This window comes from Pantherophis guttatus, chromosome 6, assembly GCF_059756535.1.
Source record: "Pantherophis guttatus breed Tessera chromosome 6, ASM5975653v1, whole genome shotgun sequence".
In the NCBI taxonomy this organism is placed as follows: Eukaryota; Metazoa; Chordata; class Lepidosauria; order Squamata; family Colubridae; genus Pantherophis; species Pantherophis guttatus.
The window spans coordinates 63,942,501-63,955,564 of record NC_142068.1 but is presented as its reverse complement, the minus strand read 5'-3'; the positions used below and the strand labels follow the sequence as shown (position 1 = coordinate 63,955,564).

The 13,064-nt window shown below is 45.8% G+C and overlaps 1 protein-coding gene and 1 long non-coding RNA gene across 5 annotated transcripts in view; one reads left to right on the top strand and one right to left on the bottom strand.

Annotated features, from left to right (window-relative positions):
• The window catches only part of LOC117676737 (uncharacterized), a 31,575-nt gene extending 27,047 nt beyond the window's left edge, over positions 1-4,528 (bottom strand). For both annotated transcript variants that reach the window (XR_009620407.2, XR_004594492.3), the window contains exon 1: positions 4,389-4,528. This is a non-coding gene — a long non-coding RNA (uncharacterized LOC117676737). The remainder of the gene's footprint in view (positions 1-4,388) is intronic.
• Positions 4,316-13,064, top strand: part of EBF3 (EBF transcription factor 3) — a 214,277-nt gene continuing 205,528 nt past the window's right edge. For 2 of the 3 annotated variants that reach the window (XR_004594487.3, XM_087871650.1), the window contains exon 1: positions 4,323-4,416. The gene's annotated coding sequence lies outside the window, so the exon portion shown is untranslated. Of the gene's footprint in view, positions 4,417-13,064 lie in introns of all 3 variants that reach the window. The other variant, XM_087871641.1, reaches the window with a different exon arrangement.

The following is a 13,064-nucleotide window of genomic DNA, read 5'->3' as shown; positions in this document are numbered from 1 at the left end:
TTTGTTCAAATGTACCTTTGAATGCATTTAGTTCCAAATGATAGTGCAAGTCTAAAAAGCTCCTATTTTCAGCTTGATAGAAAGATACTTGCTGTTGTTTTGTGCAGAGGTAAATCTTTGTCTTAAATCTTTTGTTTAGTGATCGTGCAAAACTAGAACAGCACTGAAAAAAGTGACTTATGACCATTTTTCACACTTACAACTATTGTAGCATCCTCATGGCCACATGATCAAAATACAGATGCTGACCACCTGGCTCATATTTATGACAGTTACAGTGTCCCAGGGTCATATGATCAACTTTTGCCCCCTTTTGAAAGTAAAGTCAATGGGAAAGGCAGATTCATTTTACAACTGCGTTACTAACTTAATAATTGCAGTGATTCACTTAACAACTGTGGCAAGAAAGGTAATAAAAAAAGCAAAACTTACTTAACAACTTTTTGCTTAGCACCATAAATTTGGACCTCAGTTGTGATCATAAATTGAGGACTACTTGTACTATAAAAATCATAAAACCAGAATCATTGGGAGTCAGGAAGCAATTGAATTAATTAATTAAAAGTGAGCCTAATCTGAAAGTAGGTCTAGAGGGAGACTCCCAGTACTACTAGTTACGTTGACTGTGGAATTTTTACATCTTTTTCTCCTTTAACATATTTCTTCCATTCAATCTTGCCCAGTTCTCAGAGATTGCCTGGACAAGACCCTGAAGTTTTCTTGGCAAGGCTTCTCAGAAGTTATTTGCCATTACCTCTTTTCTAGGGCTGAGAGAAAGTAACTGGCCCAAGGTCATCCAGCTCGCTATGTGCCTAAGGCAAGACTAGAACTCATGATCTCCTTGTAACTAGTCTGATGCCTTAATCCAGGGGTGTCAAACTGGTGGCCCGTGGGCCGGATGCATCATATGCAGGCCATGCTTATCCCGGCTCCGCAATGGCAAAAAAGTCACAATACGTCACATGACACGATCAAGTTTGACACCCGTGCCTTAACCACTATACCAAATTGGCTCAACGCATTTAACAAGCCACTTTATCAATGGTATATTATGGTATGTTCTCATTATGAATAAGATAAGATGATCACACACCAGAAGTCACTCTAGAGAAGATATTAAATGCCAACTACCTAATATCGCTTTGTATTCTAAATATTCACTGACTTGATCCACACATTTATATATTACACCAAATCATAAAATGACTTGTTTCATTTTGGCTTAGTTGTATGAACCAAGCTATTAGAATTTTAGACCATTTTTAGACTTAATTTATTTCTGGATGCAGGCACTTGTAGCGTATTTAGTTAATATTGTTTAAGTGTGAAGGGAAAATCACTAAAGCATATCAGTATGAAAATTTAATATATTGACTTTTCTACATGACATGTATTAATAATATTAAGAGTCTATCAGTTTCATGAGTTTCAGATTTTCTAGTCTACTAATCGCTCATTTATACTTCCCTAATAATGCAATCCTATTGTTTATAAGTACATCCTACTTTTCTCAATGGAGCATTTCCCTAAAAGCATTTCAATCTGCAGACTTAGATTACATTCAATAGCTTTTCTATTCACTAGGTTAATAAAAGTTAGCATTAATATACACATTTCATGACATTGCAATTCTATGTGCTAGAAATTAAATCTACTCCATCCAGTAGGTGTTGTTCCCAAGCAAGAGGACAGAGTTAAATTCCAAATTAAACCTATTTAACTTGAGAACCTGTATTTAATTAGATATACAAAGAATTAAATTATTTATTACATTTATATCACACCACAATCAAACAACCTCAGCTGTATATAAAATAAATCGATACTTGAGTTTCATGAACACTATCTTAGGGTATAGTTCATTCCACACTTGCATCTTTATTTTTAGGAAAAAGGACACTTATCTATGCAGATTCATTTTTAATAAAGTTCATGTAAAAATGTACTTGTGATGTAATTTGTAGCCAAAGGTCAGTTGGGGCTAGTGAAGAGATGGAGAATATTGTACTCTTATCAGGGTCTTTCCCCCTCCCTGATATACTTAATATTTCAAGAAGAAACTGCTGAATGATCCACAAGTCTAGTCTTCACCTCTTCTTTCTACTGTAAAAATCGTTTTGCTTCCATCATTGATCATCTTTTTTGAAAAAAAAAGTTAGCATAGTCCAATCCGATGTGAATTCTCATAATTTATTCAGGACAGGGCAAACCATTTTTTTTCCAAGTAAAGATTATTGGGGGAGCAGAATTTAAAAAAACTCTTGAAAATATTTCTACTTTCTGAGACCAGTGTACAAGAAAACGACGTCCCAGTCAATAAACCAAGTTAACTGAGGACTTCAATACAGAACACAGTTCAGGGGATTTTTCTTCTTTTTTTTAAAATATAAGGATCTACCCAGGAAGGTGACTTGCCACTGCTTTTTAAAAAATGAATGTGGCTTAAATCTCAGGAAGCGTGTGGACTGCTTTTAAACATGTGATTTTTATTTCACTTAGGTTTCGGGAGGTTCATAAGGTGAGGAGGGCCCATGCTGAAACGTGTTTAAGATTTAAATCATAAAACGCCTCGCGGAAGGAGTCGAGGCAAGGACGTAGCGGCGATAACGTTTGGCTTCGCTCCGTAGGATGAAGTGCGACATCCACTTACCACTTAAAACAGGAAATCAGACGCACGCCGCTTCCAAAGCCTATTTTTGCCTGTAAATAACTCCCGCTGGTGGGAATAAGGCTTATTCCGAAGACGGCGCGCATGGAGGAATGGCCTATTGCCGTTGGGATTCTTGCTCCTAAGGCAGGAATGCGCCTCATACCTTACCTTTCCCCCGCCGCATTGATTTCGCAGCTGGCGGGAGCTGTACGGGGGAGAGGAACGCCACGAAACCCACTTTTAAAGCAGGCAGCCGGAGCCTTCTTGGGGAGAAGGACCCCAAGGCGGAGGGACGCTTTTTCAAAATGTCCCGGGGCCAAAGTTGGCAAATGCCACCGGTTGCTTGCAGTTGGCACATAAACGTCAGGTCGGGGCTCGCGCCAGCAGCCTTCCCTCTCGCCTTCAACAGCAGGTCTGAGGGGAAACGGCCGGGAAACGAAAGCGACCAATTGGGCCGCTTCTCGGGTGGGGTTTTGCTTCATCTGCATCCCACAGGTGCAGACGTGGCGGGAGGGAAAAAGAGAGGGAAAGCCTGGTCATTTTGTCCCTAATTCTGGACGACCCAGAAACTCTGCTCCCGGAACGAGGGGAACACGTGAGGCTGGGCTGGCCTCACTCCGGCCGCCCTTCAGCCTCTCACGTTTGGCGACTTTTTTTTTTCTTCCCCTCCCGTCGAAATTCACCGCAGTCCAGCCTGGCGCAAGTCTTGAGTCGCCTGAGAAGAGCTGGAAAGACCCGAGGGGTTTTTAATTGGTAAATTGGTTTAGGGTCGGACTTCCAGATTTGCATACCGGCACAAAAAAAATAGGCAAAGCGGTCGACTGACACCACCACCCCACACCCCCGCTGAACGACATTATTATTGGACCCCCAGCGGGAGTTGAGGGCGATTGCGTCAGGACTGAGGAGAATCTCCCGCTTGAGAGAAAAGCGCGGGAGGAGAAATCGGGAATCCTTCTGGCGAAGGGAGGGCAGCTCCTTCCTTCCTCAAAGAAAAAAGAGCCCCCCCCCCCAGCACAATTTCTTTCCCCCTTGTTCCCAAAGCAGATTTCCTGTCACAAAACTGGGGTGTCCCCCGGCCCAAGTTCATCGATGGCCACGTTTTAGCTCAGGAGCGCGCGCCTCAAAAGCAGGCGTTGGAAACGGCGCGTCAGGGAAAAAGCGGCCTTTCCACAGCTTGGAGCAGGAACGCTTAAAAGACGTGAAATTTAGCCCGACTCTGTTAGTTTCGGAGGCTCCTGGGCAACCCCTTCCCGGCTGCTAAGGGGGCTTGGATGCCCCGCCGGCGGCGCCACAACGGCACAGCTCCGAGCTTGTTCGCCCCACTTCTTCCCTTTAACCCTGCTGCCTCCAGCTCTTCTCCCGGAGAGCCAGCTCCCCCTCCGAAACTTTCTCCGGGCTGAAGTGCCTTTTCCTTCAACTCCAGAGTCGTCGCCGCTACCACGCCTCCCCTTCCCCGCCCTTCCCGCCACGGGACTCGCCGGGATCGAACGTTCCTCCTCCCGCAAGTCCCGCTCCTTTCTCGCTCACTTTCTCTCCCCCCCCCCGCCCGCTTTAGTTGAACCGGGGAGGGGCGCTTGCGCACTGCTGCGCTTTTCTCCCATCCCTTTGGCCCGTGGAGCTTTCCCGAGATGGTTGCAGGGTAAGTAATGTATTAAATAGTCCAGATCACACACACAGCCCAGCTTTGCGTCCACACAATAAACACCCCCGGCCTTCTTTGTGAACTCAAACAAACCTGTCTGTTGCCTAATTAGCCGTGAAAGGTAAGCGATTTGGGGCTTGCCGGGTACCCCACCGTTACAGCATGTCGCTCGCTGGCTGGACCGTCTCTGCTGGGGTCCTGATTCTGGAAAGAAACGGGCAAGGTGGCCCGAGCGGGATGGGGTGCCTGGCTGCGTTTGGGGAAAGGAAGGAGAGGCGGGGGAGGAGGGTGGGGAGAGAGGAGAAGAGAAGAGAGCAAAAGAAACTGCGCTTCCTTTCTGGTCCTCCAATTAGGCTAGAGGGCAGATTGATCGGGCAGAGCCGCATGCCTGATGCTGCTGCCAATTTGATTTGATCCGTGATTGACGCGAAACAGGCATCAAACAGGTCCGAGGATGGAAAGGGTGACCTCGAAGCGTCCTTTTTCCCTTTCCCCCAATACCCAGTTACTATTATTATTATTATTATTATTATTATTATTATTATTATTATTATTATTATTATTATTATTATTTGTCGCTTTACGTCTGGTCTGGTGTCCTCAGTAACTTTGGAGGCAAACCGTGCCTGTGTCCATTGGAAGATAAGTCAGAAAGTTGAAGTTGAAGTGGTTTTGTTTGTGCTTGTATCGTCCCTGGTGGGGACGAGAACAGGAAAGCGGCACCGCTGAACGATTGGGGAAGTGGTTTTGATTGAAAGAAGGTGACTTTGTCTTCCATTCCAAATATTGAAATCAGACTGAAAACTACCTTCGACCGGTCTGGAAATGGGAAAGATGTGTGAACTGGGGAGGGGAGGTGTAGAGACGGTGGAAGCAATTAAAACTCCTCCTCTCGGATTAACAACCAAAAATTGATCGATCTGCCAGGAATACTGTTGATTTATGAAAGGTGCTTATTTCCTTGGTATGGAGAATTTTATGTTCTCTAGGTGAAACTGAGTTCACCCAGCTCTAGAGTAGATTGATGTTTTAATAAAAATAAATAAAGAGAAAAAGCTTGCCTGGTCTTTGGGGACATCAACTCTGAAATCGCGGAGTTAGATTAACAAATCAAACAGTATTATCTTTACATTTCCTACCTTTTAATCGAATGTCTTTAAAAATGACAACTCTTTTATTATCTGGAAAGTGAGGAACAGTGGTTTCTTTCTTTTTATTTATTTTCCTTTTTTGAGACAGCGATTTCCAAAGTTCAAATAACAAAGCAATCAATGTTTCATAAGCAAAATGGCACAGAGAAATAACCGAGTAATTTTGATAAGTGACTTAAACAGCAATCAAAGACCTAAAGAATCTAACACGAACCAACGACGGGGATTTGATGCGCCGAATGTCCTGTAGGTGGCAGACTATACCCGCTGTTTAGTGCTCACAAAGTCTTCAATGCACCCCCCCTTTTTTTAAAAAAAAAAGAAAGCCAGAAGGACAATTTTGTTGGGGAAGGGACAACCCCATCACTTGTTTATCTAAGGTAATCTATGTTTATTTCTCAGACTCCTATTTATGCTTTTGGGGGAAAAAAAACAAAATGCAATCTTTATTTTCAGCAAAAGGAATCGAGTTAGAATTCAGCCGATCGATTTGCAATCAAGGTGTCCAAAGGGAGGAAGGCTGCAGGGACGGGTTAAAAACTCTCACTTGGAAAAGGGATAGCTCGGTCCAGGGTAACATATGCAAATGTACAACTATAGTTGTACGGAGGGAAGTTCAAGCATTCCCAGTAAATCACCTTGCGGGGGAGTTGGTCCTTCCCTCCGCAACTCAAGCCAAGGCGCGGGTTGCCGCAGCGGAAAAAGCTACAGAAAGACGCGCGGAGGGCCGGTTCGTCTCTTTCTCCCACAACGCGCGCACCGCTTGGCCTCCCCTCCCCGTCCGCTTTGCAATGTAAATTTCAGCGGGACAAATTGCTTATTAATAGTCTAGAAGAGAAGCCGGTTTCTTTCTTTCGTCTTTCCTTTTTCTGTTTTTATTTCTGCATGGCCCCCAGCTATGCTCTGGGCAGCCCAACCGCCCAGCAGCTCTCTCTTCATTTCAATATCCGAAAGAAAATGCAAATCACCCGCGCTCGGAGCACACGCTTGTCCGCTTCATCTTCTTTCCCTCTTCTCTCCCTCTCTCTCTCCCTCCCACCCTCCCTCTCTCCCCCTAAAGTGAAGTTAGCAACCGCTTTAAATGATTCCATTAATGTAGTGGTATATATGCATGTAGTGCACGAGCATTTTTTTAACGCGCTCCTGTTCTTTAGGGCTAAGAGTTTTTGATCATTTATGCCCGCCTGCCACTCCTGAACGGAGGATCAAAACTCCCAAGCCACACAAACCCACGAGAAAGTGTATAAGGTTGCCTAGGAAATTATATCAATTTCTTTGCTTGCTGGACCAGCTTTTCAAGGTGTTTAAGGCAGACCACATTTTGAGGGCTCCAAAACGACCCCGGCCATTAAAGGAGGCGGAAAATCCCTGTCTTCTTTCCGAAGGCAGGCAGGAAAGGAAGAGAAATTAGTTCTGGCCTTGGATTAAATGAGGGTGGCCTCCTTCAGCATTGTTGAATTACTGGAGGATCATCTGACCAAAGGTCCGTTTCCTTTCCGCCCCCTGGGAAAGAAACTGCACCAGCGTAGCCAGTTCAGACCTCCGGAGGATTTTATAACCTCGAAAATGCTGGGAAAAGCAAGAGGCTCCCCAAGGCATCCACCCCTATTGCTCGTCCTCCAAGGGCGCATCTCAGGAGGTGTGTGTGGCCGAGGTTCTGCAAAGCGGCGAGCCCTGACGGGGCAGAGTAAGGAAAGGATGCTGGGTTTAGGGGCGCCACTTGGAGCAGGAAAGAGTTAAGGTCCCTATTATGCAGGCGCGGTGTTCGCAGGAAATCTGCGTTTCCTAACTGCCGCGTGATAATCACTTAAAAAGTGAGAAGTTTGGAGACACCTTTCTTGATTATACCTTTGACAATACTTTAGGTTTTACAGTTCATTTGCATTTTGTTCGCGACGCACATGGAAGCCTCGAGTGGAGGGTTGAATTTTATTAGGACATCTGGACTGACAATATCAAATTCGACACCGGCGTCCAAAGCATGCTAAAATTGCAGAGTTAATTAGAACGAAGTATGTTTAATTAAAGCCAATTATAATGTCTGCAATGGCCGGATCGATCCTTGTCGGTACAGGTTGAATGGGGGGGGGATGCGAAAAGTGGGGTAACGAGGATCAAGTCGGCTTGCCAATTTCCCACTTGAAAAAAAAGGGGGGGCGCTTGTTGGATGGTTTGCGAAATATTGGGGTGCTTCAGTTACAGGGGAGCCCCCGACGACAACAGGGGAGAAGGAAGAAGGGCCGGCCAAGTCCGCGGCGAAGTCTTTTGCCAGCCCGAGGAGGACGAGCTACTCCCCGGGCCGAAAAGGCTGTGAAACTTCGTCTCCCTCTCGCCCCCGCCGCCAGTCCGCCAGCCTTCATTCTACTCGGGATCTTGGATTGCTCTTTTACAGCCATCAGACTTCCTCCCTTTCTCGCAATAGGAGAAACACCACGTCCTTCCAACTGAAGTCGCTTTGGACTGATTCACTTTTGCTGCCTTTGATGGAAAGCTTGCGGTCTGCCCTGGCCTCCTCGCCTCCTACCCCCCACCCCCCGCCACTCCCGCCTGCCTGCCTTCAAATCTTTTCCGGACACGCATCGCTTCTGTGCCACCTTCCTAAATGAAGACGTTTGAAGCCCCCTGACCCATTAGGGCACATTTTATCGTGTCTCTTCCGATTGAACGCTCTCTCTAATTTTAGACACACAGGATACCAGTGGCATTTCCCTGAAATCCTGCCGTTTTCCCAAACTCGCCCCCTGACTTAAATCAAAAGTGTCCCAACTCCTAACATTAAGCCATTTTCTGTCCTCCTTGACCCCTCCACGAACATACTGCTCACAAATGCGAAGCCCGTTGCAATTTTCAAATATGACTTTATCTCGTTGTTCGAAGAGGCAATTTTAAAAGTTTCTCTTCACGGGCACGGGCACTCTAATTGCTCTAATTCTTAAGAAGTGAGGAGAAAACACTTGTTAATTTTGCATCTTCCAAACAGATCCCGTTTATTCAGTTTCCTTCAATAAGAAACGCCAAAAACAGTTTTCCCGTGAAGAAATCTATTGGTTTGTTTGGCACAAAGAGTAAAAAAGGAACCTTCTGTTTCGTTAATTCTCAATATACAATGCGAAGGAAAGGGAGAAAGCGAGAAAGATGCTACTTTTCCGTCCCTCTCTTACTTACGATCTCCATCTTATTTACTCTGAAAAATCTCTTTTCCCACCCAAGGAGGCGCTGTTCGTCAAACTTCCTCGCCGCCGCTCAACTCCGAGGCGCTCGGATTTTTTACTCTGAGAAATCAATCTTTTTATTCAGGGCGACTGGGTGTGCGCGCGTTCGTATGTTTCACAACATTCGTCTAGCGGGGTCTTTCTTTTCCTCTGCGTTTCCCCCTTTCCCCCTACATGTCCAGTCTTAACAACTGAAACAAAAACAAAAGAGAAAGAGGATGTCTTAAACCCCACACAGAAACTCTTTCCCTCGTTGCTACAAAACTTACCGGGCGCCTTTTAAAAACATCAGGGAGAAAAGATTCGGTTTTCTACTTGGCCGTATAAAAGGCACCCCATTTCGTTTCTTCTGGCTGCTGTTATTCTTGCGGCCGTTCATACTTTCCCTTTGCTATTATCTTTTTGTTAGTAAAACAAACCAACAAACCCGTCCACCTGAATGTGAAAGAATCTGGCTTGCTGAGCGTAATTAGAAAAGCGAAATTGGGCTTGGCTGGCTTTTACACAGGGCTGCCAGGAGTCCCGTTCTTGAGCTTGAAGCCAACTTCGGACCGGCACAGGAGCATGTGGCTTTCTAGAAGCGAGAAAGTGTAACCGGTTGACGTTTAATCCCCAGCCACTGTTGTCTATGGTGTTGGCGCTGGTGGAATCTGTTTGGGAAGAAAAGGTGGCCGACCGCCTTGGAAAAGGCATCCAAGCAGGGCACGGAGGGCGACTCCACTGCCTTCCGCTTTTTCCCCGGGCAGGAATGCCGCTCATTTGGTCGGGCATTGCGAACAGGGGCCTCAAGCCAACCTCTGCTCTAAGCTGCTGTGCGCCTAGCGGAAAGCCAGGGGAGGTTTGGAATCGGATGTTGTGGAATTAACTCCTCGGGACCTTTAAAGGTCTCCATCGCCAGTTTCAGCTTCCCTAGACCGCGGCTCGGTGATATCTGCCAAGGAGAACCCTCCCTTAGATAGCGCCCACGCGGTAGATTCCCGTTTGCAGGCGTTTGCAGCAAGGCAGAGTCTGGGGTCAGGGCATTTTGCCGTTCGGTTCAACAGGGTATGTTGTCATGAAATAACAGCCTGAGATCTCTCTCTCTCGCCTGTTTGTGTATGTGTGTGAGTGTGTGTGTGTGCATGTGTGTTTGGGGGGGAGCGCATATGAATGAATGGATGTGCATTTGTGTATGCAGATAGTGTCGCACATGCACCACACTTCTAATTTTCTCTCTCTGGGCCACTTTACCATTCCAAACTCTTTTGCAAGTGGCAGATTTTAAATAAGTGTAGGTACCTGTCCCTTAGAAGCCAGCAAAGGGAGCGGGGGACGGGAAAGGTTGCCGAGATTTGTTTCGGCGAAACCCTGCATAAATCATTTCAAGTGGAACGGAGCATGTTGTTGGTTCATCAAAGAGTCCAAGAATAGCCTTAAAACCGAAACACGGATTTTGGCACGTTCGTTCCAATTCTTTTCTTGGCCACCTGAAGAAGACAGCACCAGAGACTATTAATATTAAGACCGGACAGGGATGAAATTATCCCTGTGTGTGTGTGTGTGTGGCTACCGGGCGTAGAATCATTCTTTCCCCTCCAAACTGAACTTTTTCGCTTCTCCAAAGTTTCTTTAGCAAGAAGAAACATACAAGTGTTGCGGGAATGTGTGTGGGTGGGTAGGGGGGCTTCAATAAGCAGAAAGGAAGACATAACGTGGAACTGAGCATCAGGCAGAATATATAAGGAATTGCACGTGGGACGTGTTAGAGATTTTGAACAACTGAAGTGTAACAGTTCTGTTTGATTCAGGTGGGTGGCATAAGAGAAGTATTTGAGATAATAGTCCCGGCAGTATTATCTCGAAAATGTGTGTGTGTGTGTGTGTGTGTCTGCGCGGGGAGAGGGAGGGGGGAGAGAAGCCCGTTCCCAAACTTGAGAAATGAATCTATCAGCATGAATCAGTGGGATTTTGTACGGTCTAAGATTATGGATCATTATGGCCGTGGATTGTCAGAGAACACAGAAAGGAAAGTAGGGAAAGGGTGGAGGGGTTGTGATTTATGGCGCAATGTGCTATTTCTTTTCTCTCTGGCCTTTTAACAGAGAGGGGGTTATACAATGGAACAGGTTGAACGGCTGGTTCGGATGTGTCCGCTGTTCCCCCCCCCCACTCCCCCATTGGGAAAAAGCTTATATGGTGGTTGACGCCAAGGAAGGGGCTCTGTCCCTTTAAGGTCACGGCATGCTCTGGTATGATGTTTAGAAGGACAGCTGGGCAATGGCCATCTGACTGACTTCGGCTTGACATCTGGGAGCCCACTGGTGTGTGGCACGCGAATCGCTTGATGTCGCTATTTAAATGCAAATTTGTGGGGGGATCATTGAAGCCTCACCCCGTAAATTCACACAAAAGGAACACTTCACACACTCCAAGAAGGAGGAGGGCTGCGACTTCGGGAGGTCTTAGTTGCAGTATGCAAATCTCATTCAAATCCACCGTACCTTCTGCCTGACCAAGTTTGCTAAGGTCAAGTCTTTGGGGAGGAGGGGAATGTGCGGGGAAGGGACTGATTGGCGGTAGCTGGGCTCTACCCCAGCCCGGTTTGTACCAGCTTCAGCTGAAGCTTCCAGCTCTTGGCTTCCACCTTTGAACCGGTGAGAGGCGCTTCTAATAAGGAAAGGGCGAGGGCGAATCCGCTCCTGTGTTGAACTAGGCCTGACTGGTCCATCGCGAGTCGCAAAAGTTCTTAAAACCTCAACAAGTTTCTCCCCACGCCTTCCCTCCCCCTTCCAGAAGAAAACACAATGCTTGCTTTTTCCCCCGGACGCGTCCTGGTCCCCGCGAACTTCACCTTAACAGCATGGCTTAGAGAAGACACTTGTTTCCGTCTTCCTCTTCCTCCTTCTCTCCTTCCCACTTTAGGAGAAGAAAGACCACGTTTTTCTCGAAACGCATTGATTTCCCCGAAGGATTATTAAAAACAATCTTCCTCTCATACTAAGTAGCCTTTTCAACAGGAGGCAGAAATCCCCCGCCCTTCCTCTCCCTATGCCCGGGGCAGAGGCGAGGCGTTTGCGCCCTTTGCTGGGATAGAAAACCTGGGGTTTTAGTAAAGAAGATGCTAAAGACAAACCAGTCCTTGGAGTTGAATTGACACTTCCCGGGGAGTAATTTTTCTGTAAACATGGCTTCTAGTTAAAAAAGAAAAGAAAAGAAAAGAAAAAGAGAGAGAGAGAGAGAAGAGAAAAGAAAGGAGGAAAGAAAAGCAAAGTTGGTGAACGATAAAGACCGTATTTTCCACGCTTTGGGTTCAGGACCAGATGATCTAGAAAATGAGCTGAAATAGATTCAGCCTCAGAGTCTAATGTGAAGAGCAGCTGACTCCCTATTTCTGGCCAGATGGCTTCTGAACACAGATTTGCATTCATTTTCGCTTAATATCGTCCAAAATAGCGGGGCAGCTGCATTTGTTGTCAAAAAGGTTTAAAAGTCTCCTTTTTTTTTTTCTCGGGCAGGATCGTTACCTTATGTGATGGGGGCTTATGCAACTTTCACTCCCTCCCCCAGCCTCCCTCTCCCCTTTTAGTCAACAGTATCAGATTTAGAAGGATTTGTTTTAAAAACCTTCTAATTTGGTAATCAGATTTAAATCGCCTTGGCATGTGTAATCTGAATTAAAGATACTGTACAGTAAATGGGCTGAAGCGTGGTGACATTGTGAACCTGGACTAGAAGTAACTTCAGCACCGGTCCTCTCTTCCCCAAAGGAGTAACCATGCAATCTTTGCTCCAGGCTAAAAAAAAGTATTTTAAAAGAAGAGGTCGGGTGGGGGGGAGACCAGAAAAAGAAACCAGACAACCGTTATTTGTGAATAATGACTGCAGCAAACTTTACCGGGTCAAACTGCTGTATAAAATCCACACCACAGAATGAGAAAGAAAAGCGATTCTATTTTTTTCTGCACCGACCTTCTTGTAACTTTACTTTTGCCTGCAATTGCAGTCCAGCAGAACGGTGACATCTGCCAGTATACCCCAATAATAACACTTGGATATTATTATGAAGACAGCCTTTCCCCCCCTCTAATTTTTCATGAATAGTTTTCTATACACTTTGATTTAACATTATTAACATTCTATAGACAGTGGCATCTTTAATATGTGGCGATCGCTTCTAAAGACTAATCTCATTACCCTCAAATAGTCATAAAATATGATTTTATTATACTTACGTATTTAATTAGACGGCCAACAATGTAATGGATTTTGAGATCGGGTAGAGCAACAGCTTTGATAATTCACTTATCTTTAGCAATAGTCATTAACCCTCAACACCAGCAAAATAGATTGCTTTCTAACACATCTTTTCACCCCCCCACCCCCACCCTTGGAGGATGGTTGGGGGGGGGTGTCCCCTGGTAACACAA